We start from the raw sequence: 23,068 nt of genomic DNA on the forward strand, positions 1-23,068 counted from the left end.
CTACTTATGCATCATTAAAACAAGAATAAAATGCTGTCTGTTGCTCACTGGAATGGCAGTGTGAATAACTGTTAAAAGAATCAGAGGCATCTGGTGTCACGTGGATGTCTAGTCTGTCAGCAAGAGGTCACGACCTTCTCCCTATCAATGCCAGTCAGCCAATCCCTAAGGAAGAATGGGATCCGCTGCGGCCACAAGGGTTCTGCCTTCCTGACAAGGTCAGTCCATGCGAGGAACAACCCTGGCGGGACACGACGGGATGTGCTGCTGCCTCTGCTGGGAATGATGGTGGAAAGAAGCCCCATCAGTCTTCATTCAGGCACCAATGACAATTCCTGCTCATCCCATTCCCCGCTGAAATTCCAAGAGGACTGGCTGTCAGCAAACTTCAATGTGTGTCTCGATTAGCATGAAAGTTGGCACGTGATTTGTCACATCTTGCCGCGTACCGCTCAGTGATGCATATGACACACATCGCGGCGATTACTCTCCAATGGACATGTTGTGGCAACACATCCTGATAAGCATCAAACAAACTTGCAGCCGAACTGACGTTTCCCTCTCTTGAAACGACATCCCCAGCCAGATGTCCAGCACACATCAGAGAGGGATCCGTGCCAGCCGGCAGACAGCGGCCGAGCGGATCGATACGAGAACCGCCGAGACTGTCCTCCGCTGTCGCCAAGCCAGGCAGACGGCAGAGGCATTAGCGGAGCGCCACCGATCCGTCCCCTGCTTGGCTTGCGTCTGTTTTCATCAGCCCTCGGACTCGCTGCAGCACACATTTATTTTGCAAATCAGTCATTTAGACAGAGAAGAAAAATCAATTCGTGTTTTCTTTCCCGAAGATGACCTGACGGCAACCTTCTAACAAAAGCCCAAAATTATGCAGTTTTACCTTCAAATTGTCTTGCTTTCTTCTTTGACTTTTAAAGTTATGAATGTAAAATATGCTCTTTTCTTGATCCCTCTCCTCTCTCCCCCGCTCTCATTAATATTTAAGGTTGTTATTTAGAGGCATTACCTGTCTGTATTGACAGAAATTGGAGCCGGCGTCCCCGGCGGGTATTATAATTGGAGGGTGAAGTGTATGCGCTGGTGGTGGAGGAGGGAGCAAAACACGTTTTTACCCTCAACATTTTTATGTGCAGGTCTATTTTTAATATCAATTCTGTTTCTTCAGGATAAGAAAAAAAATAACAGCCCAGGGACCACCTGCTAAAGTCATCACGCATACACACGTAGATTCCCAGAGGAACGAATGAAGTGGATGGTTGTGTGCAGGGGTAAGTGAAGATTTTGGGAGGAGGAACTGGAAGAGTCTTTATCAAAGAAATGCAGTGTAGGCTCCGTCAAAAGCTGCCCGACACTCTCCCTCTCTCTCTCAGTCTCTCTAACCAAGCACAGCATGAAACCATTCCAATTAGTGAGAGATCCAGCGAGAGAGAACAAAAGATCGGCTCTGATCTCAAAAGAAGACATCAGGACACCAACAAGGCATACATGACAGTCACGCAACATACTTGATTTCCAATAAACACAGTGATATGTGTGATGCTGAGCAGTTTGCTTTGTTATAATCTGGTCCAGTATCAAATTTTGACTACAGTACTAATGTAAAGTAATAATAACAGAATGAGATGCACTGATGACAGCAAGCTCACTCCTCTGTCATTAGTGGTGTTTGGTAATACAAGTGTTTGTGCTACAGAAAGGTGTGATATTTTTCTAAGCAATATGAAATAAGATTTCCATCAGGCAAACAAGAAAACAGTTTTGACCTTCATTTTTTTGGGCTAAGAACCAGTTTATCATAAAGCCATTGAGGAGGGGTCATTTTGACTTACCAACCACTTACGAAGTACCTAGCAGCCATCCAGAACAACAATCTAATAACCAATCTGAACATCTTATCAACCACATAACAATGCTCTGGCAATTATCCATAGTACTGTATAGACCTTTGTCAGTTTAGACGCCATATTGAATGTTAAAGGAATAGTTCACTTCAAAATGAAAATTCTGTCATCATTTACTCACCCTCAAATTGTTTCAAACATGTATGAATTTCTTTCTTCTGCTGAACACAAAATAAGATATATTGAAGAATGTCAGTAACCAAACAGTTGATGTACCTCACTGACTTCCATAGTATTTTTTTTTTCCTATGGAAGTCAATAGGGTACATCAACTGTTTGTTTACCGACATTCTTCAAAATATCTTCATATTTTTCATTCATACAGGTTTGAAAGAACTTGCGGGTGAGTAAATGATGACAGAATTTTCATTTTGAAGTGAACTATTCCTTTAACGCAGATGAAATTGAGGGCTGTGAGGGATAGACTTACAGTCTTTACAATGGCCTGATAAAAGTCCTAGATTAAGTAATTTTCACAACTTCATTTAATTTTTTGTCTCCAAAAGCTGAATAATCGGATTATTGTTAAACAAAAGTACAATCCATTGAACACACTGTGTTCTGTTCCTCGCAGCATCGTTTTCAATCTCATAGCACTGAGATTTGCATGGAATTTTAACCACTTGTTTCACACATTTAAAAAAAATAAAGAAATAAAGAAAAAAAAAGAGAAAGAATGAAAGTGCGTTCGAAAACAAAAAGTGTACACGAAAGTGCATATGAAAGAAAGAAAATGCAAATGTAAGAAAGAAAGTGTTTGAAAGAAAAATCATGAAAAAGAACATACATAACTTTATGCATTTTCTTCTTTTGAAACTACTTTCTTAGGTGGAGATAAACAATATATAGTTACTAACTGGTCAAATTTTGTATTGCATTGTGTTGTAAAAAAACAATATCACACTCACAATCTTGCCGGTGACCTACGGCTGAATCACAACCTCAGTTTATTACATTTAGTACGGTCTTGGTTGAGAGATATTACTTAAATGTGTAATATTCCCATGTGTCTCTGTATGGATAGTTCATAGTCTACACCAGCAGGATGCACAACGGATGTGTGTATGAGGGGGAAAGAAAGAGAGAGACAGAAAGACCCCCGGGTGTTCAGCCAAGACATGCCGAGCTCAGCGCCTCTGTGCCTGGTGAAGAGGATTTGGGAGGTTGAGTTTCTTTACAGGGCACTGATGCTCATCCACACACACATAGACACACACGCACACACACAGCTGTGATCAAACTCCATGCTGTGCAGGACTGACATGACACACACACACACACACACACACACACACACACACACACACACACACACACACACACACACACACACACACACACACACACACACACACACACACACACACACACACACACACACACACACACACACTGCAGAAGACTCGTGTCATTTCAGGATGGTTAGATTCCTCTGACAGGTCTGTACCCAGTTGATATTTCAGTGCTGAGCAACCCAGCTCACCTGGGCTCCCACACAAATAGCTCTGGGTGCCATCATCATTTACTTCACTATTCTAATATGTTATTTACACTTTACAACAAAAGATATTTTGCTGTTTCAGGAAAAGATTAGGGAATGGGAAAGAAAAGGAGAGAGAGAGAGAGTGAGAGACAAAATCAGTGTTCCATTCTCTTCTTTAGAACATTAAACTTCATCTAACTGTCCTCTGCTCAGGAAACAGACACAACACACACAAAGCCCTTAATTTACAGTCTCTCAGAAAGCGCTGAGTTAAGGATGTTGTGGTTCACTCAGACACTGACAATCCGTCACAAAGACGGGCGATAAACCACATCTCTTTGAAGTTAGTGAGTTTGATACTAACCAGCCATCTATCAAGGGTGTATTAGTTTAACTTTCTCATAGTTTGATTCATATTGCAGTTGTAGGGTCATGGTTTTGTCACAGTATTTTCAAATATTTGTTCTTAATTGAATAACAAATATTTTGAAATGTATGGTCAGTAAGATGTTATGTTTTTGAAGGAAGTCTCTTTTATGCTCACCAACTAAAAAATACAATAAACAGTTATATTGTGATACATTGTGTAACAGTGATACATTTAGAAAAAAAAAAAAAATTATATTCCTTAATGAATATATTTTTTGTCAGAACGTAAAAGTCTTTACTTATTTACTCTTGTATATTTATATATATATATATATATATATATATATATATATATATATATATATATATATATACACACACACTTTTTTGTGTGTGAAAAAAAAATTGTATATTCAATCCAACAATCAACTTAATTATATATGCTAATGAAATCTCAATTGCCATCATAAAACCAATATTTATTAAAAGTGAGCAAAATCTTATTTTCCTAAATGAACGAATCACTCATATAGTATATCAACTTCTGAAGCCACTGTTTGCAGCATTTGTTTTATTTCCATAAATAAAACACAATGCTTTTCACATTCACTGTGAACGCAAGTGGTACTTGATGCCTGGTTCGGACACAGAGTTACACATGTTCTGTCGAGAACGTTGCGGTTCATGCTCAAACATGTGCTGTTGTGTATGTGTGTAAGCGAGTATATCTTCTCTTCGAAATATATGTTCTCTACCTCATGCTGCGTTCACTAATCCAAGCCTGTGCACTCTGAACTGAGACCAATCTGCCATTTTCTCAATTCCAGTTCTAGCCCAAAGAGTATATTACAAGAGCAGCATTTACAGAGACCTCTCAAAGGCTTAGACCACACAGCTGTGTAAGGGACCCCTGCAGAACCGGTCATCAGGCCATATGGTCACAAGGTCAATTTCCCCTTAATAAACATCCAGTCAGCAACTCAAAATATAAAACACACCATCTGAAAGCTCCAGTATCAGCTATATGACAAACAACCAGCTACTTTTAACACTTTTCCAACGACTTTCCACAAGTTTTCCATGACCTTCCAGTCGTTTATGATAACTGGGTTTTTCTAGAAAAACAAGAGGTTTTGCAAGAGGTTGCAGGGCAGATTTACAGTACATTTGAAAGTCAGGCATCATATATTAGAATTAATCTAATAAATCAGTTAAGTACCTTAATAGATCATTTGTTAATCAGGCAGATACCAATATAGCAATCAGACTTGAAAAAAAGGCATTTTCAAGCCTTTTCCTTTTGCCAATTTATCAGTTCTGTGATCTGAATATGTGAGTATAGATCAAATGTAAACCTAATTTCAACTCAAATCTTAATGGCTTCAGATTGTTTCTGTCTGATCTCTCTCATGACAAGATGCCAGCTGGTGTCCCTGCCTTTAATCTGATTAATTGGAAACTATCTGTGGTGGCCCCTGGTCAAGAGTGTGTGTGAGGCCTATTGATGTGCTACCATGGCATTCCTATCACATGCTGAATGATGACACAGATTCTTAAAGTCTTACAATGGGATAATCCCACATGTAATCCTAATCTCAATCTCCAACCATTAATCTCAATCCCAGACCTGATTAGAAGATCAAACGTTGCTCAGAAACACTCTAATCAAGGCTCCCTCACCATGGCATCCCATATCAATTTACATTGTATAATAATATTTTGCATCTCTTCTACAATCAGTTAATTATCTAGACTCATAATACACTTTAGCAGAGCTACAGAGAGAAAGAACCTTCAACCAGATCGACCTTTCACAAAAAAACTAAACAACTAGTTACTCACCCTCACCATTATTTTTGCATCATTGAAGGATGAATATACACCAGCGCAAATGAGATTCTAAAAGATGATTTAGTAAAAAAACAACACGAATAGATTTTGGTCTGTTTCTCATGCATAAAGCTATTGTAAGCATTGAAAAATGAAGTATGAGTCATGCACTAGTTTATAGTGCTCTTTTCTCTTTTTTGACAACTTGACAAGAAAGTAAATGATGACAGAATAAATTTTTTTTGGGTGAACTGTTCCTTTAAGCATTGAGGTTTGATGTCCTACTAAAGGTTCCTGAGTGTGTGTCTGAATGGAACAGTGTGTGTGTGTGTGTGTGTGTGTGTGTGTGTGTGTGTGTGTGTGTGTGTGTGTGTGTTTAATGCCCTTGCTTTGGTGTCAGTAAGCATGTGTGTGTGATAAATGCACTCCGCTTGTCAGATTTGAGATTCTCATTAGTCTGAGCAAGAGGCCATTACTCCTCTGCTTCACTGTGTGTGTGTGTGTGTGTGTGTGCGCGTGTGTGTGTGTGTTCAGCAACGTGTGGTGGTCTTCTGAAACCAGGAGGCAAAATCTGTACTCTGAATGAACAAATGAAAGAAGAAACGATAGAACGAACAATAGAACGAATGATTGATCGATAGAATGAACGAACGAACAAAAGATCGATAAAACAATAGATAGAACGACAGACAGAATGATAGATAGAACGATAGATAGAAGGACAGATCGATAGAGCGACAGATAGAATGATAGATTGACAGATAGATAGAGATGATTGTATTTAACAAATTCACTTTTGTGGACCAGAGTCGAAGAACAGTTAATTAACTAGAATGAATTACCCTTTTTTAATTCCTCTGCCTGTTATACCATTTCAACATTTTGTGAATTCAATTCAATTGAATACTCAAAGAAGTATTGAAAGAAATACTCGAAGAAATTGAAAGGAAGCTAATTCTTCAAATCTTTTGCACAAACATGTTGTGTTAGACAGGGAGAGAGAGAGAGAAAAAGACAGGGCACAATCTACTTGAGTGCAGAATCCCTCTGTATAGAGTCAACCAAATTGAATCAATACATAAAGGCAGCGAGGCAGCGTCTGGTCACGACTGGGGTTTTAGTAGTGGCACCAGAAGTCATATACACACACACACACACACAGGTCATCTAAACACAGCAATTTTAAGACATCTCGATTTATAATGGCTTAGACTGCCACTGTATCGCTGTAACATGAAACTTACCGCAGACACACAGAAACTCAGCACGTACATTAGTCTGACGCAGATACAAGCCCGTATCCCACAACCACCAACATCATTTACGGCCCTCAGATACGGCTCTCCCCAGAGGGAGCTCGGATCTATTGGCTCTCACGCTACACGCAACACAGAGCTTATTTCCAATGAGAACAGAGGCCGGAATATGCTTTGAAATCGCAGCGATTGCGACACAAGCCTGGAATTGGAATATTACGAAACACAAAAAAGAAAGGGGGGCACGGGGACACCAAAGAATATGAGCAACAAATCGATGAGAAGGGAAAATAATAGAGAGAATAAGAAATAGAGAATGGACTAGTGGGGTGTTGTGGTTAGAAATGGAGGCTATTTAGGGCTCGGCTGATATTTCTCAATCCTCCTCTATTGAGTCAAGAGCAGACTGTTATGAGACACCGAGACGTTTTCCAGACTCTCAGGTGTGATGGATGGATATTTCAGCCAGTAAATATTGCACATGCTGGAGGTTATATATTTTCCAGCAAGGACAATTGAGGCAGGTCTCGCTGAGTCCCATGGATGTCGTCCTCAGTGTTCAGAGCTAATTATACAGTAAGGAGAAGGGGATCGGAGCACAGTCAGACCTTGAGAAACACTCAGATCTCCAGAGTGTCAGTCCTATCAACAGATCAAAAGCCTGAGTCTACCACAACACACCCTCGGGCGACGAGGGACCAGTGGATGAAAACCAAACAGGCCGGTTGAGACCGCTATGAGGGCAGTGTATGTTATGTATTCTTCTGTGGCACACAGTAAAGCCAATTATATTTTCTCATTAAAATGTCAGATCTGCAACAGTGTTACTTTAGGGTTTTCTCAACGCTACTGAGTGAAGTGCAGGGACCACAAAGAAGTATTTTCAAGACTTTCAAACTTTCTCCATTGGTAATGTTCCTTGCTGTTTTCTCTCAGTGATAATTAGGGCCAAAACAAGTAGTTGTGATTATCAGCAATGAAAATTTGTTGGCATTTTAATTGTCAAATAGTATTCATGTGATCAAACGATATATATTAGGGCTGGGAATCGATTAAAAAAAATGAACTAATTAATTGCACAATTTGCTGTAATTAATTGCATTTTCCCCAAGCTTGTAATCATCAATATTTAAACTTAGAATCACCTAATTAAATTAAACAACACAGGAAAAAATAGCCCTATTAAAATAATATTAATCCTCAATATATTATTCTTTTTCAATAATCAATCAACATAATGAATTTAACAGATTTTTTTTTTTTTTTTACTAATTATCAAACTAAAATATAGTCCTACAAAGCTATTATTACCAGAGCATGTGATCATAGCAGGTCATTTTACCATTGTTGCCCAGCATGGCTATACCAGCTCAGCAAACAGAAGTCTACTACAGAGAAATTTCACGTTATTTGAGCGGACTTTGCTTTTCCAGTGCGTGATCGGTACATGATTGGAGCATTTCGTTTGGGCCATTAAGGACAGAGCAGAACGTGCAGCGCAAACACGGAGCGAAACATTGAGCAGAGAGCGCAGCGCTGACACACACACACACACACACACACACACACACACACACACACACACACACACACACACACACACACACACACACACACACACACACACACACATACACGGAGCGGAAAAGACCCGCTCTTGAAAGCTGCACGAGAATGAAACCAGATCGCCGAACAAGGAGGGGCGGGACGGCATATTTTCAATAGCAGCCGCAACAGGAAATCATTAAAACGAGGCAAAAAAGAAAGTGCTGCGTCAATTGCGTTATTTTTTTTTAACGCGTTAAACATCTCAAATTAATCGCAAATATTAACGCGTTAATTCCCCCAGCCCTAATATATATATATATATATATATATATATGAAAAAAAACACTGCTGTAACCCAAAAGCCTGATGTAGCTGGATATAGTCCAGAAATGCTACAAATAATGTAAATAAAGTAAAGTGTGGGGAGAAATTACAGACTAAAATGTTGTCATATGCACTGCATATAAGATAGAGAACAACTTGCATGATGTTACACCATCCTAAAAAAAAAAACACCCCACCCCCCTTTATCAATAATGCAGCTTGGTAAATATTATTTAGACATTTGGAATTTACTATATATATATATATATATATATATATATATATATATATATATATATATATATATATATATATATATATATATATATATATATAATATGTAGTCAATATTTTATATTTAAGGAAAGGAAAATGCTGCCTACTTTAAGAGTGAAAGTATACTTTGGTGAAATAAAGAATTTAAAGAAAAATGTGGAATATTACACAGACTTAAACTTTCATTAATTGTTTTTTTTTTTTACTTAACTCTACTCTTAAAAAAAGTTAAAGATTTCGAGAATAAAGTTACAATGTTTTAAGAATAATTTCATAGTAGGATTTTCAGAATGTAGTTTAAGTCCTGGGAGAGAAAAAAAGTCATAACATTAGCATAAAATTAGCATATTTAAAAAAAAAAAAAATTATAAATTTATAATCTCATAATGTTACAACTTTAAAATTTGATGACTTCCTTTTTGTAGGCCTACTATAAGATTACTCTATATACACTACAACTTTATTATTTCAATTCTAGATTATTAAATATAAATATAAATAAAAAATAAATAAAAACCAATAACTAAAAAGCACAAAACATCTTCATATAATTCAGTGAAGGCCTATTAAATGGTATTTCTAGAAGATGGTTTTATCTTCTTGACGTGCCTAGTAAAAACTCTCCTCTCAAGACTAAAAAGAAACTTAAGGCAAAATCTGAAAAATCAATTAAAACTCTTAAATTAGCTGCCAAATATTTGATTAATCATTAGATTTTCATTAGATCATAAGATTTTCATTAGATGCTTAGTTGAATCTCTTCATAGTACACCAAATTACAAAGTTCAAATAAAATGCTGTGCATGAGGAATCCAGGGGTCTGGTTATGCCCTAAATAAAATCATCTATAAAAGTCATCTCTTGCCAATTATTTTGGACCCAAGGCCAAGTCTAAAAGTAGAACGCTATGTTTAATTCTGCTTATCTGTGGAAACACTTCAGGTCAATAAGATATCCAACCCACAACAGAGGACTGATTGACATTCTTTAAGAAAAAAAAAAAACCCTCTTCTTTTGGTGTGAAATGTGAATAATGCAAATGCACCGAGCCACATTTTATCTGCGGTCCAGGTCGAGGGAGTCAAGCGTTATTAAAGCAGCATTGTGACTGAAGTAGAATGTCAATGGAAGCATCACACGTTACCTGCTGCAAGACTTAACATTACATTAAACAGTGTGCGTCCACGCTTCGACTCACTCACGCTGAGACATCGGCTCCATGAATATTATAATGTGACCCGTCGGGCATAAACGCAGTGAGAGTAGCAGAGGAGTGAAGGGTCTGGCTGCCAGTTTCGATGTCACCGCTTGGACAATGGACACCGCTTCATGGATGCTTTTATTTGGATTTCTGAATCGTGCTGACAGGGAAAGCACTGACTAAAGCATGTCAGCGAGGGCCAGGGGCCTGACAGTGAGTGTGCAGATGAATGGGATTGCGATTGCTCTCACGTGTTGTGCGATTGAAAAAAAGGCCGACAGAAGAGAGATAAGGGGAGGGCAAGAGGTAAGAGTGATTCACTGTGTCTCTATCGTACAATTATCAGATGAGAGGGTGTGAATGTCTCGCACTCAGACCAGAACCCTTTGCGCATAAAAAGCACTTCTCCATGTCTCCACGCACATTAATCACAAGCTTCTGTTGCTCTTCTGAGCCCCTTTGTTAACACTTTACACCGTGTTAACAAAGGGGCTTCAAAATCATTCTGTTTTAAGCAGACTAACACGACGGTGGATGTGAAAAACCATTTAAACGATAAATGATTGATTAGTTGCATGACGTTAGATGAATAATGCATCCCTCTGTAGTGGTTTATAAACCTTATGTAATACATCTCACTAACTGAACACGAAGCATTTCAGCTTTCTTATGTGCACTCCTACCCCTGCTCGCCACAGCTCAATTTGCAGTATCACGGCTGCCATCTAACCCTCTGCAGGCATCTGAAATGGCATCTCGCTTCGCTTCCACAGCATTCGGCGAAGACCGGGAGGAGTTGAGAATCATCGCATCCCTGGGAGGAGAGGAGGAGGGGAGGGACATCCAGCTAAATGCATTTATCTGCTGTTGGCAGCTTTTCAAGCCCACAGCTGAGGCGAGATCAGACAAGAGCGAGTGTTAGCGATCCCTTTGTGGGCCGATATGCGGGTCATTCCTGTTATGCAGCACACTGTCGTGATCCCATCAGATACAGTACCGTTCAAAAATATGATTTTTTTAATGTTCTTGAAAGAAATGCTCATCAAAGCTGCATTTATTGAACGAATAAGCATTTATTGGATCAAATGTTATAGTAATATTGTGAAACATTATTGCAATTAAAAACGGTGTTCTATTCAAATATATTTAAAATGTTTAATTTATTCCTGTGAGGGCAAAGCTGAATTTTCAGCATCATTACTCCAGTCTTCAGTGACACATGGTTCTTCAGAAATCATTCTAATATGTTGATTTGGAGCTTATTATTTCTTTTTTTCTTTTTTGTGGGAACCATTCAGCATTGCCATCACAGGAATAAATGAAATTTTGAAATACATTAAAATACAAAAGAGTTATTTAAAATTTCATTATTTCACAATATTATTTTTTCTGCATTTTAAAATGCAGCCTTTGTGAGGAGCATAAGAAAGAGAAGAAAAAAAAACATATCGACCCCAGACTTTTGACCGGTTGTGTTTGTTGTGTGTACATGAGAGACAGGATGCATGTTATGAAGCTTTTATGCCATGGAGACGAAGCTGAGGAGGAAGCCAGACAAATCAAGTAGTGAAGTGTTGAAAAATAAGAGGGAACTTGACAGATCAAAGAAGAGAGATCAACCAATCAGAAACGTTCTCCAGGTCTTCAGACATCCTTCTACCTGAAGAGAGCGAGAGCCTAGAAGGTTCTGTCTGGGTTGGAGAGTAAGACAGTCTTATCGAATGCACTTCAGGCAGTATAACTCTAGGATGTGGTGCTCTTCTCACAGAGAGGAATTCTTTGTCCTTCATGGTGAGATTTAGAACCAGAGGAGACACTAACGACTCACTGAGGTCTGTGGATGTTTGAAATAAAGTAATGAAAGTATCCTGCATTCAGGATCTCTTGACAAACATCTGAGCGGAGTTAATGCACATTTGGTTTTCGGCTACATTCACGAGGATTCACACATCGACACACTACACGGCTAGTCTCTGTCTCTTTGGTGGTTGCGAATGCCCCAAAGGAGGCATGTGAGAGACATCCAGGACTGACAGACCTGATCCTGGATCAGCAGTGGGGGAATCTCGACGGATGAGTCGCATCAGAAGATCAATACACCACTTAATGCTGCACTGTTGCTGAATAACAATGGGCCGTGAGAAAGCTTTTTACTCACCACCTCCCAGCTGACCAGCTACAGCACATACTTACTTTAGCAGACTGTTATGGGTGCTAGATGTCTGGAATGATGTTGCAGTAAGGTTGCAAAGAGCTTTCGATTATATCTCAGTCAGGTATTAAGAAGGTTTTTGCAAACATGCTGCAAGGTCTGTTGAAAAAGAAAATCTTATTACATTGAAACATGCTCAATATTAGTTAGCTAGGAAAGTCTATATTCATCAACAGGATTGATGTGAGTCAGGAGGTTGCTCTAGAGGGCTACTCCAAAACCATCACAGGGGTATAGATCAGGGGCCTGTAACCTCAGGCACACATATCAGAATTTACACATTGAAGGGGAAACTCTGACAAAAATTAAGTGAGAATAATATTATGTGATTGTAATTTCATTTAGTTTTCTATGTTGAAGTCATGAGCCAAAATGAACACCAACTGACGAATGAGAGTAAAACTGGCTTTGGATTTACAGGTACTTTGGGAACAGAGAATTTATACTATTTATTTATAGAATTTATAGAGAGTTTCATACTTAGTTACGTTTTTACGCACATCTAACAGCTTTTACCAGAAAAATTCAGTTTATCTGATGCTTCTGTTCTATATGTATTTTCACTAGAACTCCATATGGCAACACATATGTAGATTATTGATCACATTAATAATATAAGGTAATTAAAAATTCTTATGTGATTTATCCAAATTAAACATGTCAAAAAGTTTGTTGATCCCAGATACACTAGAGAACTGACCATTTAATTTGTCATGAATGAAAATCAGCCTGTGTTGGGAAGAAAGTTCAATACGGTTGTTGTCATATTGCATAATGGATGTTGATCATTCACCCAATGAGACATTGAAAACTCTTTTTGCTCAATTGGCTGAACGATCAACAATATGGCATATTGAACATACAATACTTTAGTCCCTAGCAGCCTCCGTTTCAAAGACACCAAATTAAATATGGCATTTACTTAGACTAAAGTCTATAGCCGAATCAAATTCGAGATCTTTTAGCTCAGTTAATAACTTCACTCTCAGTCAGTGTGGATTTGCACAATATGGTCTATATTGAGTCTATATTATAAAATGCGTCAAAGTGACTGGTTATAATCCAGTGGTTGCCCATCACTAGTTGTCGTGACAAGACAGGAGGAGCAGCAGCAATGTGGATTACAGAGGTACAGTGTGTGTGTGTGTGTGTGTGTGTGTGTGTGTGTGTGTGTGTGTGTGTGTGTGTGTGTGTTGTTTGGGTATCTATTAGGATTACAGAAGCAAGACGTGTGTGACTCTAGAGGATATAATTTTGTCAGAGTCAGAGTTCTGCTATGGGGTCACCCCTCCTTGGAGCCATCTGCTTCCTCCTGCCTGTTAGTCTCAGGGCAGTGAAGCTCAGAACTCAAACAGGCCCCGGGGGACAATCACACACACATAAATACACTGAAAATAACTAGACGCTGGTGGTTAGGAACCAGGAAGTGATTCCTGAGTGCCAATCTGCTGGCGAAAATGTGAATTTAACCCCAAGCTTTTACTGTGCAGCCAAGTGCTTCCCTGTTGGAACCAATCTGATGATTAGGTTTGTGTAGCAGACCTGGAGTTTGCATGAATCCTACTTCATGTAAGGCATTTTAAATGCACGCTTAAAGGGATAGTTCACCTAAGAAATAAAATTCTGTCATCATTTACTCATCCTCATGTAGTTTAAAGCTTGTATGACTTGCTTTCTTCTGTGCAACACAAAAGAAAATATTCTGAAGAAAGTCAATATTGTTTTGGACCCCATAGACTTTCATTGTGTGGACAAAAAAAGTCTTCAAAATATCTTCTTGTGTTCTGTAGAAGAAAGCAAGTCATACAGGTTTTAAACTACATGAGGGTGATTAAATAATGACAGAACATTCATTTTTGAGTGAAATCTCTCTTTAAGTAAATGCTAAATCTCAAACTATTTCAGTTATGCATTATCATTCCAAGCCAAATCATTATAACAGAGTTTTTCAGTCATATAGAACAAGAGAGAATATGTGGAATATGCTATTGTATACTTTAAACAGCACACATACAGTCCAATCATTGTATTCAAGCCTAAAGTGCCGTTCCAGATGACTGCTCTGAAATTTCCTATTCACTGGGTGAGATTTTGCTATTCATTGTAGCCCCGCTGTGGAGGGCAACAATGAGGCAGAATGAGTCAGAGTATTAGATGGTCGGGGAGTCAAAGTCACAAGGCCGCCAAAGAGTCAGAGAATCGGCTATCCGCTGATCACAGCAATAAAAGACTGAGAAGCCACACTTCTCACATTGCAGAAAATCCCACTTACTGTATGTTTGAATATGTGGTGCCAGAGATGAAGAGAAGAGAAAAGGGATAAAAAAAAAAACATGCACAAGCATTTGACTAAACTACCCAGAACCCGTTTCGTTTGGCGTGCACCCAGAGTGCAAAAAAGCTTTCTCACCTGACCTTTCACAAAGTTGGTATGAGCCTTTCCAGTGGCACGTTTCCAGACCTGCAGGGCTCAGCTCTATACCAGATCTTCCACAATACAGAGAGAACCTCTGGGATAAACAGTATGATGCAATTTGACTGAATACCACTCCAAGTGATTCTCTGTGGCCATCAATGACCTTTGGATGAAAATGCGGACTCCAGGACAAAAGGGAAGTATAGAGAGAAATCTAGAATGGGAGTGCTTACACTGTTGTTTCTGCTCAGAGAGCAGCAGCAGGGAAGAGAAAGAGGGAAAGAGTGAATGAATAATGGTGCTGCTCAAATAATGTGAGGGCATGTCAGTTTTAGTCTAGGCTGTCTGAGCGTTTGACCAGAAAAACAAAGGTTGTTTCATTTTATGCCAAAAATCCAACATAGATTCCTCTTAAGGGTGGATGGTATTACCAAAATCTTATATTAAACAAGTTTTACATCACGACAATAGTCTCATGTTTTAGCTATTTGTGCTAGAAATTCAACCCCAAAATTAATTCATAAAATAACCATGTACAATATAGCCCGTTGTGAGATACAATGGTGCAATTACCAGAAATATTTTGCAATTGTGAGATTATTATTATGAGAAATAAGTATAATAAAAATTAAGTCAAATTGTGAGATACAGTAAATGAACAATTACAATAAGTCACAATTATGAAATAAAATCATATTATAGACATATTATAGTGATCCAGTAACAAATAAGGAGAAATAGAGCCAATAATGTAAGACGAAAAGTCATTGCGATAAAGTCAGAATTGTGAAATAAAGTCATAATGTTGAATATAAAGTCAAAGTTATGAAAAAGTCAAATTGTGAGATTGTCATATTGTAAAATGAATAAATGCTATTTTGAAATATAAAGTCAGAATTATGAGGTATAAAAAAAAAAAAAAAATCACAATTTTGAGAAATTACAAAACCTTTTTGTACTTTTTTTACTCAGAGGTGGAAACAGGCATCCAAATCATCCAGTAATGTCTATTTGATAATCTAGTGACATCAATATTTTAAAAACGAAAAGGACTTCATTTGAGGATGTTGCAAGCATCACCTTTTATAACAGAGTATAAAAATGTACCCATTTAAACTGTGGTAAACAGCATAGCAGAATTTCTTCCAGCTGCTACCGATACACTGTATATAAAACAATGGACTAATGTAGTAAACTGGATCCATGCAGATCTGAATCTCAGATACCCGTCAATCACGTTTCCTTAACAGCAGACGCAATCCAGCTAGCATGGGTTACATCAGATCTGACAGGTCGATTCACGTTTGTTAGTTCTGCTGATCTCGAACTGATGCTGCGTCTCTGTAAACTGCTGTGTCTACAATTGATTTAGCCTGCCATAACGAAGAGAGGAAATACGAACTGGCGTGTCCATGATGACAGGCAGGAAACCTGAATCACTGTAAAAAGAGAGAGACGAATTCAAAACTCACTGTTATCCTTTCAGCAGAAGAGCAGTGGTGGAAACGCTTTAGCTCTCACTGGTGTCCACGAGGGTAGATGGCGACACCCACAAAGAAGAAAGATATTTTCTGTTTAGATCCTGTGAGAGAGACAGAGGAAAAAAAAGAAGCAGACATAAATATATTTGGATCTGGCTGTGTTGGAGATTTGTAGACTAATAACCGCTGGTTTGTAGGTGACTCATGTTGGCAGGAAATGTGAACCGGCCAGTGACCCGTGACAGAGGAAGATTCAGAACTCACCACTGCTCAAGAAAAAAAATCCCTCTTATGCTCGTGCTTTAAAAACAATCTCTCATAAACACACACACGGCATAACTCTAAACAGGACCAGATGTTTCTGCTTGGGAGCTGAACTCCCATCTGTACACGGAAAAAAGAAAAGCAACAGCAACTTTCCATTCATTAACCCGTTTCTGTCAAAAAAAATGGCAGGAAAATCATGGTGGCAATTTGTGTTTAATACACAAGACGTACTGCAACTCTATGCATTTCTATATGCATCTATCTATCCATCCATTAACCACATGCGGTTCCTTCAATAGGGGAACATTAAACTTTAATAGAGGGTTCTTTTACAGCGGTGCAGCACTAAAATAGAAAATAGTGCAATTCGTGAGATTGCGAATCACAGATTCAATTAACCGGCTGTGGAATTCCATATTACTGGATCTTTTAAAACCCCCGGTGAGGTTGGGGGGCGACTGGCTGGATTTCCCGGAACACATTCGTGCAAGGCTATCACATTCTGACCGCAGTTAGCCCTGTGAACCACTAGTGAGTTATCGCATGTGGCTCAGGCATTTAGCCCTCTCACCCTTCTCTTTCCATCACTCATCCCCCCACAAAGTCCCAGCCGGGGGGTTGGGGGTTGAGGGGTGAGGGAGGGGGGAGCAGTCATTGCTCACAAGCCTGAAACTTGTGTCTGAACTCAACCATTTATATTACGCTATAGAGGACAGGGTGAACAAAACAAACCATGGCAAAATACACACAGATCTCTTGTCCAGAAAATATAAACATTGATTTCAAGCTTTCTGTGCATATGTGGTACAGGAAATGTGTTACATTTTGAATGGACTTTTCAGATCCATCTGTTTTACATTAAAGGGTTAGTTCACCCAAAAATGAAAATTCTGTCGTTAATTACTAACCCTCATGTCATTCCAAACCTGTAAGACCTTCGTTCATCTTCAGAACACAACTGAAAATATTTTTGATGAAATCCGAAAGGTTTCTGAACCAGCCATAGGCAGCAACGTCATTGCAATTTTCAAGGCCCAGAAAGGTAGTAAAGGCATCGTTAAAATTCAACCTTAATGTTATGAAGCGACGAGAATACTTTTTGTGCGCAAAACCCCCAAAAATAATGACTTTATTCAACAATCTCTTCTCTTCCACCATCATTCTCATACATTGTTGACGTAGTGTAAACAGTGCAGCACTTCCTGGTTCTACATCAAAAATAACGTCTGGGGTCTGGTTCTCGTGGTCTTCGCTGAGCGTCTGTGCCGATGGCGGTCTAGAACAAATATTGCCTGACATGTAATCATACCCAGTGCTAAGGCTAAAAGTGAACCTCTATGGGTGCAGTGATACACACTGCATACATCATACATAGTAGCTACATAAATACACAGTACTAAACGAACAAGCGTTTAGCATCATAGCTAGTATTGTATGTTTTAACACAGCTAGAACATTGTATTGACCAATCAGTGGTGTGAATTATAAGTGATGGGGAATTTACAAGTCAATCATAATTAAAACGGATATTTTTCAGCTTCTGTCAAAGCTGAACTGGATTTATACACACACACGCACACACTTACTGTATCCTGTGTTTACGTCTCACACTGTGGAGGGTACAACCGTAGTTCATTCTTGTTTGGCCTGGTGGATGTCACTGGCTCTGTGAATAAGCCAATCCATCAAACACAGTTCATTTGAAATGAAGCTAATGTAACTCTCCAAGCATGAAGTTACACTGCAATAAAATCAATACGGACTGTGGTTGGAGTGTTTCAGTTTTGAAATATGAACTAAAGGATAAAAAAAAGACAACAATGTAGAAACTCTATAATGCCAGTACATCCCCTTTTGGCTAAATTGCGCTTTTTATCTCAGTATTTGTGTGTGCGCTGTGATTTACTGGCAGTCTTACTGGTTCCAGCATTCCCTCTCATGGACTAACTCTGGGTCAGTGATCTAATGGTCACGACAGTATCTGAGCCGTACTGCATCTTGAATGAATCCAATTCTATCAGTTCCATCCAAAGTATATTACTGTACGTATTTCTCAAGAGCTCTCTCTTTATTGTGACATATTTTCACCTGTTACAGCTTATGCAAAGGGTAGTCTTAAAGGGACAGTTCACTCAAAAATTATATTTCTATCATAATTTACTCCCCCTCATGTTGTTCTAAATCTATATGACATTCTGAGTAAATAATGAGATAACAAAATTTTGGGGTAAACTGGTACCTTTAAATCACCTCAGGATCAGACTACTAATCCAGTAAATTGTGTGTTTGTAATAAATAAATCTCAGCTGAGTGTCAGCTGTTTATGTTCTACAATGTGATTAGTGTCCTGAAAGTGGGCTGGTCTACACACACACACAGAGTTGCTGTTGTTGTTGCAAATGCACACAGAGACACTGCTGACCAGAATTAGGTTTAGGATTAGATGAAGGTTTGGGATCATATTCTATTTAGGCAACATGAGATTTAGATGCACAGTGTAGGGTTAAGATTAGGTTATGATTACTTACTACTGGAGATCTGTATTCATTAGGTTTATGATTATTGGTTAGATTTAGGGTTGAGGACATTGAGGATAATATATAGGGTTAGGGTTAGATTAGATTATAGTTAGATTATAACTAGGGATATATATATATATATATATATATATATATATATATATATAGCGTCTCCACTATAAACTCATCCCCATCATCACTTAGGTTAAGTTTTAAAATGTACCGAACATTTGGGATTAGAGCCTTGAGCCGAAAACCATTGATTTTAATAAATCAAGGCTGGCTAAACATAAGGAACCTCTAACTTGTGACATTTGGAAACACTTATAAAATGTCTTTCTCTTAAAGGAACAATTCACACAAAAATTCGCCATATGATAGCTTTGTGTTACAAACAGACTGAAATAAAGTTTTTTAACTGATAATCTTTCCAAGCATTGAAATGAACTACAAAAGTCATATGTACTACAAAACATTATTGATATCAATGGTGCCAAATTACATAAAAAAAAAAAAAAAATTAGACACACACCTAAACCTAAACACACACATACACACACACACAACCTGCTTTCTCTTTACTGCTGCACAAAACCATTTTTACCACAGTGCATGTGTCCCACTTACATATATTTTTTTCACTCTTTACTTAACCCAGCCCATCTCTTTTTTTCATTTTGCCCCTCTGTTTGGTGATGAATTGTCCCTGGTCTCCAGGAATGGATCTGTTAATAATTCAGACCAGGCTCTGGCATTGACCATTAGAGCCGGGAGGCAGAACTTTCAGCTGATAGATCACTAATCAGATTAATCGCTGTCTTTCAGTGGGGAAATGAAACGAAGTGAGGGTCCATGCCGCGCATCATATTAAACTGGGCCTTCTAGAACACTTCGCCAGCAAACACTTTCAATTACGACAAGCAACCACCTACAGCTTTAGAGAACATTGCCCTTGATTGAGTATTCACGCAGCGATCCTAACATTAGCCGAACACGGTGAAAATATTATCCTACTAGATGTGGTTGCACAAAATGCGCATGAGTAATTAGTACAACGATGGATGTGACTAATGCCTGTTCCAGACAAAAACATATATACAGTACATCGCTGCAGTTCAGATAAATTAGTCGGAACTCCACACAACTAATGATCATCCGTACGTTCAACTCATGTCCAACAGCTGTAATCTGATTAACTGAAGTGTTTTTAGGCTCAAGTAAGTATGTATTTTTTCCAGCTGAGCTCAGGAACGTGGGTCGTTTATATCAAGGCCATAGCATCTCATTTCACCTGAGCTTAACACTGATTTGCCTGCAAAACTATGTTATTGTTTCCAGGGATCACGTACAGATGTTGCCAGCAGTAGCAGCTAATGACAAAGTCATGTGTTTGGTGGGGTGATATGTGTGTCCGACTGAGCTGATGCCAGGTGAATTACACAAATTAGAGTTCACCATGGAGTGGAAATACTGATTAGTCACAGTCTGCTGTGAGTCTCCAACACATGCACTGATAATAGATTATACAAACATCTAGCAAGGCTTAAAGGCATAGTTCAACCAAAAAAGTGCAAATTCTGTCATTATTTACTCACCCTCTTGTCATATCCAAACACGACAACAAAAATAAACACCATAAAAATTAGTCCATATGTGTAGTCCAAGTCTTCTGAAAGCATAAAAGTAGTATAATTTTGATTCATATTTACTTTAATATACAGTAATACTGTTCAGTCACAATAAAGTTCATCCAACTCTACAACTTTGCTCCCATTCTGTCCTCTTTTTCACTCTCTGTCTATCTCTTTGTCTATTTCTCTCTCAGAGCGTCGTGTTCTCTCTCTTGACTTACTGTGATGTTTTTGTTCTTTTTTCTGCAAAGAAAAGTCTGATCTGGTCTGGCTGACGGCAACATTCACTGACTATTATTCATATATAATTTAGCACAGAGAAACAGAAATGGGGTGAGAGAGTGAAAGTTTGTCCCCCTACCTCTAAGAGATTTAAATGTTGTATTTTCACACACACACACGAAAAAACTGAGCTGCATCAGGCCGTTGATCCGAAAAGACGATGAACTCAACACCACAAGATTGAGTAAAGAACAAAAACAAAACAAAATGTACAACACAAATATATCCAGGACCCAATCCAAACATCACAGCAGGGGTAAAAACCTTGTAGTTCAAGCTTCAAAACACATAAAGTGTCACAAATCACAAGACGTCACTTCAAATTGTTTGTTCAGCTAATAAAACCCGACATTTGGAATGTTCCTTTTGTGGCCACATTAGCCCTGCCGTACCTGTTGTATTGTTAACCAAGCGTTAACTGTTACCCCATGCTCCGTCGACCCCAGCGTTATTAAACATGAACTCTAGCCCCAGTCTCAGTCAGAGGATTTCTGTCTCTCATTATCCACTCAGTCCTTATCAGAATATAAATAAAGAAACGGAGCTCTAAAAATGGAGTTTAAAGATACTGAGAATCCTCTGTTCTTGAAATCAAAGGATAGCTTTCTAACAAATCGTGACAGGAAAACAAATGAAAGCTAAAAGAAAGAAACATCAGATATGATGGAGTGATGAAATAGAATCTGATTTTACCCATTATGTAGTAACAGATTTTTCATGTTTTTGTAAAAACAGTGATTATTGTGAAATATTATAAAATAACTGTTTTCTATTTTAATATATTTTGAAATGTAATTTATTCCTGTGATGGTAAAGCAGATTTTCAGCATCATTACTCCAGTCTTCAGTGTCACACGATTCTTCAGAAATCATTCTAATATGCTGATTTGGTGCTCAAGAAACATTTCCTATTTTATTATGTTGAAAACAAAACATTTTTTGTGGAAACCATGATACAATTTTTAAAGTTTTTTGTTGTTGTTGAGGTTTCAGGTGAATAGAAAGTTCAAAAGAATGACATTTATTTGAAATATAAATCTTTTTTAACATTATAAATTATGTCTTTAGAGTAAGTTTTTGACCATTTCAACGTGAAAAAAAAAAGCATTAATTAAAGAACAAAATTCTTACAAATCCTAAACTTTTGAAATGTAGTATAGTCGTGCATAGTTAGAATAAAACAGTTTAAAAAAAATAGGCTAATCAACTTTTTAAGAGGAAGTAGAAAGGAGATGCTTCCCCTTTTTTGCATTGCTGGTGTCAAAAGGCTGCGTGTTGAATCAAGCTCTATGGTATATTGATGAAAATTCACATGTCAGTTGATAGAAGCTATAGTCAAATTAGGCTGGTACCAACATGGATAGACTGTCGTAAGATCTACTATTTTGGTTCGGTGTTGGTTTTCCGCTTGATATCTAATATTTGCATCTAGAAGCAAAACCATTGAGAACCGATGTTGCTGATGTTGTGAACAGATCCCTTGTGCATGTGTGGGTGAGAGAGAGAGAGAGAGAGAGAGAGAGAGAACGAGAGAGGGATGAAGGGGTATAGAGCTCATACAGGGTCAGTTCTTCCTTCTCCTGATACCGTGGGAACGGATAGACGGGTTAAAGACACAAACGGATCACTGTATCTCTCCCTTTGCTCTGTTCCAAAACCTAGCTGCCTAAAGAGAGAGCATTTTAAAGCATCATAGACATGCTCCTGAAGCAGTTCTGAAAGCTAGGCATCTTAAATATGCCTCCTAAGAGCCCTTATTTTAGCTAGATAATAAAGCAGCATCTCAAGTATCAGAAGCGGTTATCCAGAATGCGTTATGATGAGCCTAATCAAAAAATTAAGGTGAGATGGCGAACAAGGCGAGAGAAATGTTGACTCAAAAGTATAATACATTTAGCATACAAATTAAGTTCAGTGACTGATTAAAAACACAGTAATTTGTTATTATTTATGTGTGTTTAGGATTATTAGAGTTAGCTTAGCAACATGCTAATGTCAAACTCCATTTGAATCAATTGCATGTTTTCCTTGTTTCTCTCTCTCTCTCTCTCTCT

At 38.3% G+C, this 23,068-nt stretch overlaps 1 protein-coding gene across 5 annotated transcripts in view; it reads right to left on the bottom strand.

The window, feature by feature from the left end:
- Positions 1-23,068, bottom strand: part of sema6cb (semaphorin 6Cb) — a 146,992-nt gene that overhangs the window by 60,790 nt on the left and 63,134 nt on the right. For all 5 annotated transcript variants that reach the window (XM_079894534.1, XM_079894536.1, XM_079894535.1 and 2 more), the window contains one exon: positions 16,307-16,416. The gene's annotated coding sequence lies outside the window, so the exon portion shown is untranslated. The remainder of the gene's footprint in view (positions 1-16,306; positions 16,417-23,068) is intronic.

This window comes from Squalius cephalus, assembly GCF_949319135.1.
Source record: "Squalius cephalus genome assembly, chromosome: 15".
NCBI classification, from domain to species: Eukaryota; Metazoa; Chordata; class Actinopteri; order Cypriniformes; family Leuciscidae; genus Squalius; species Squalius cephalus.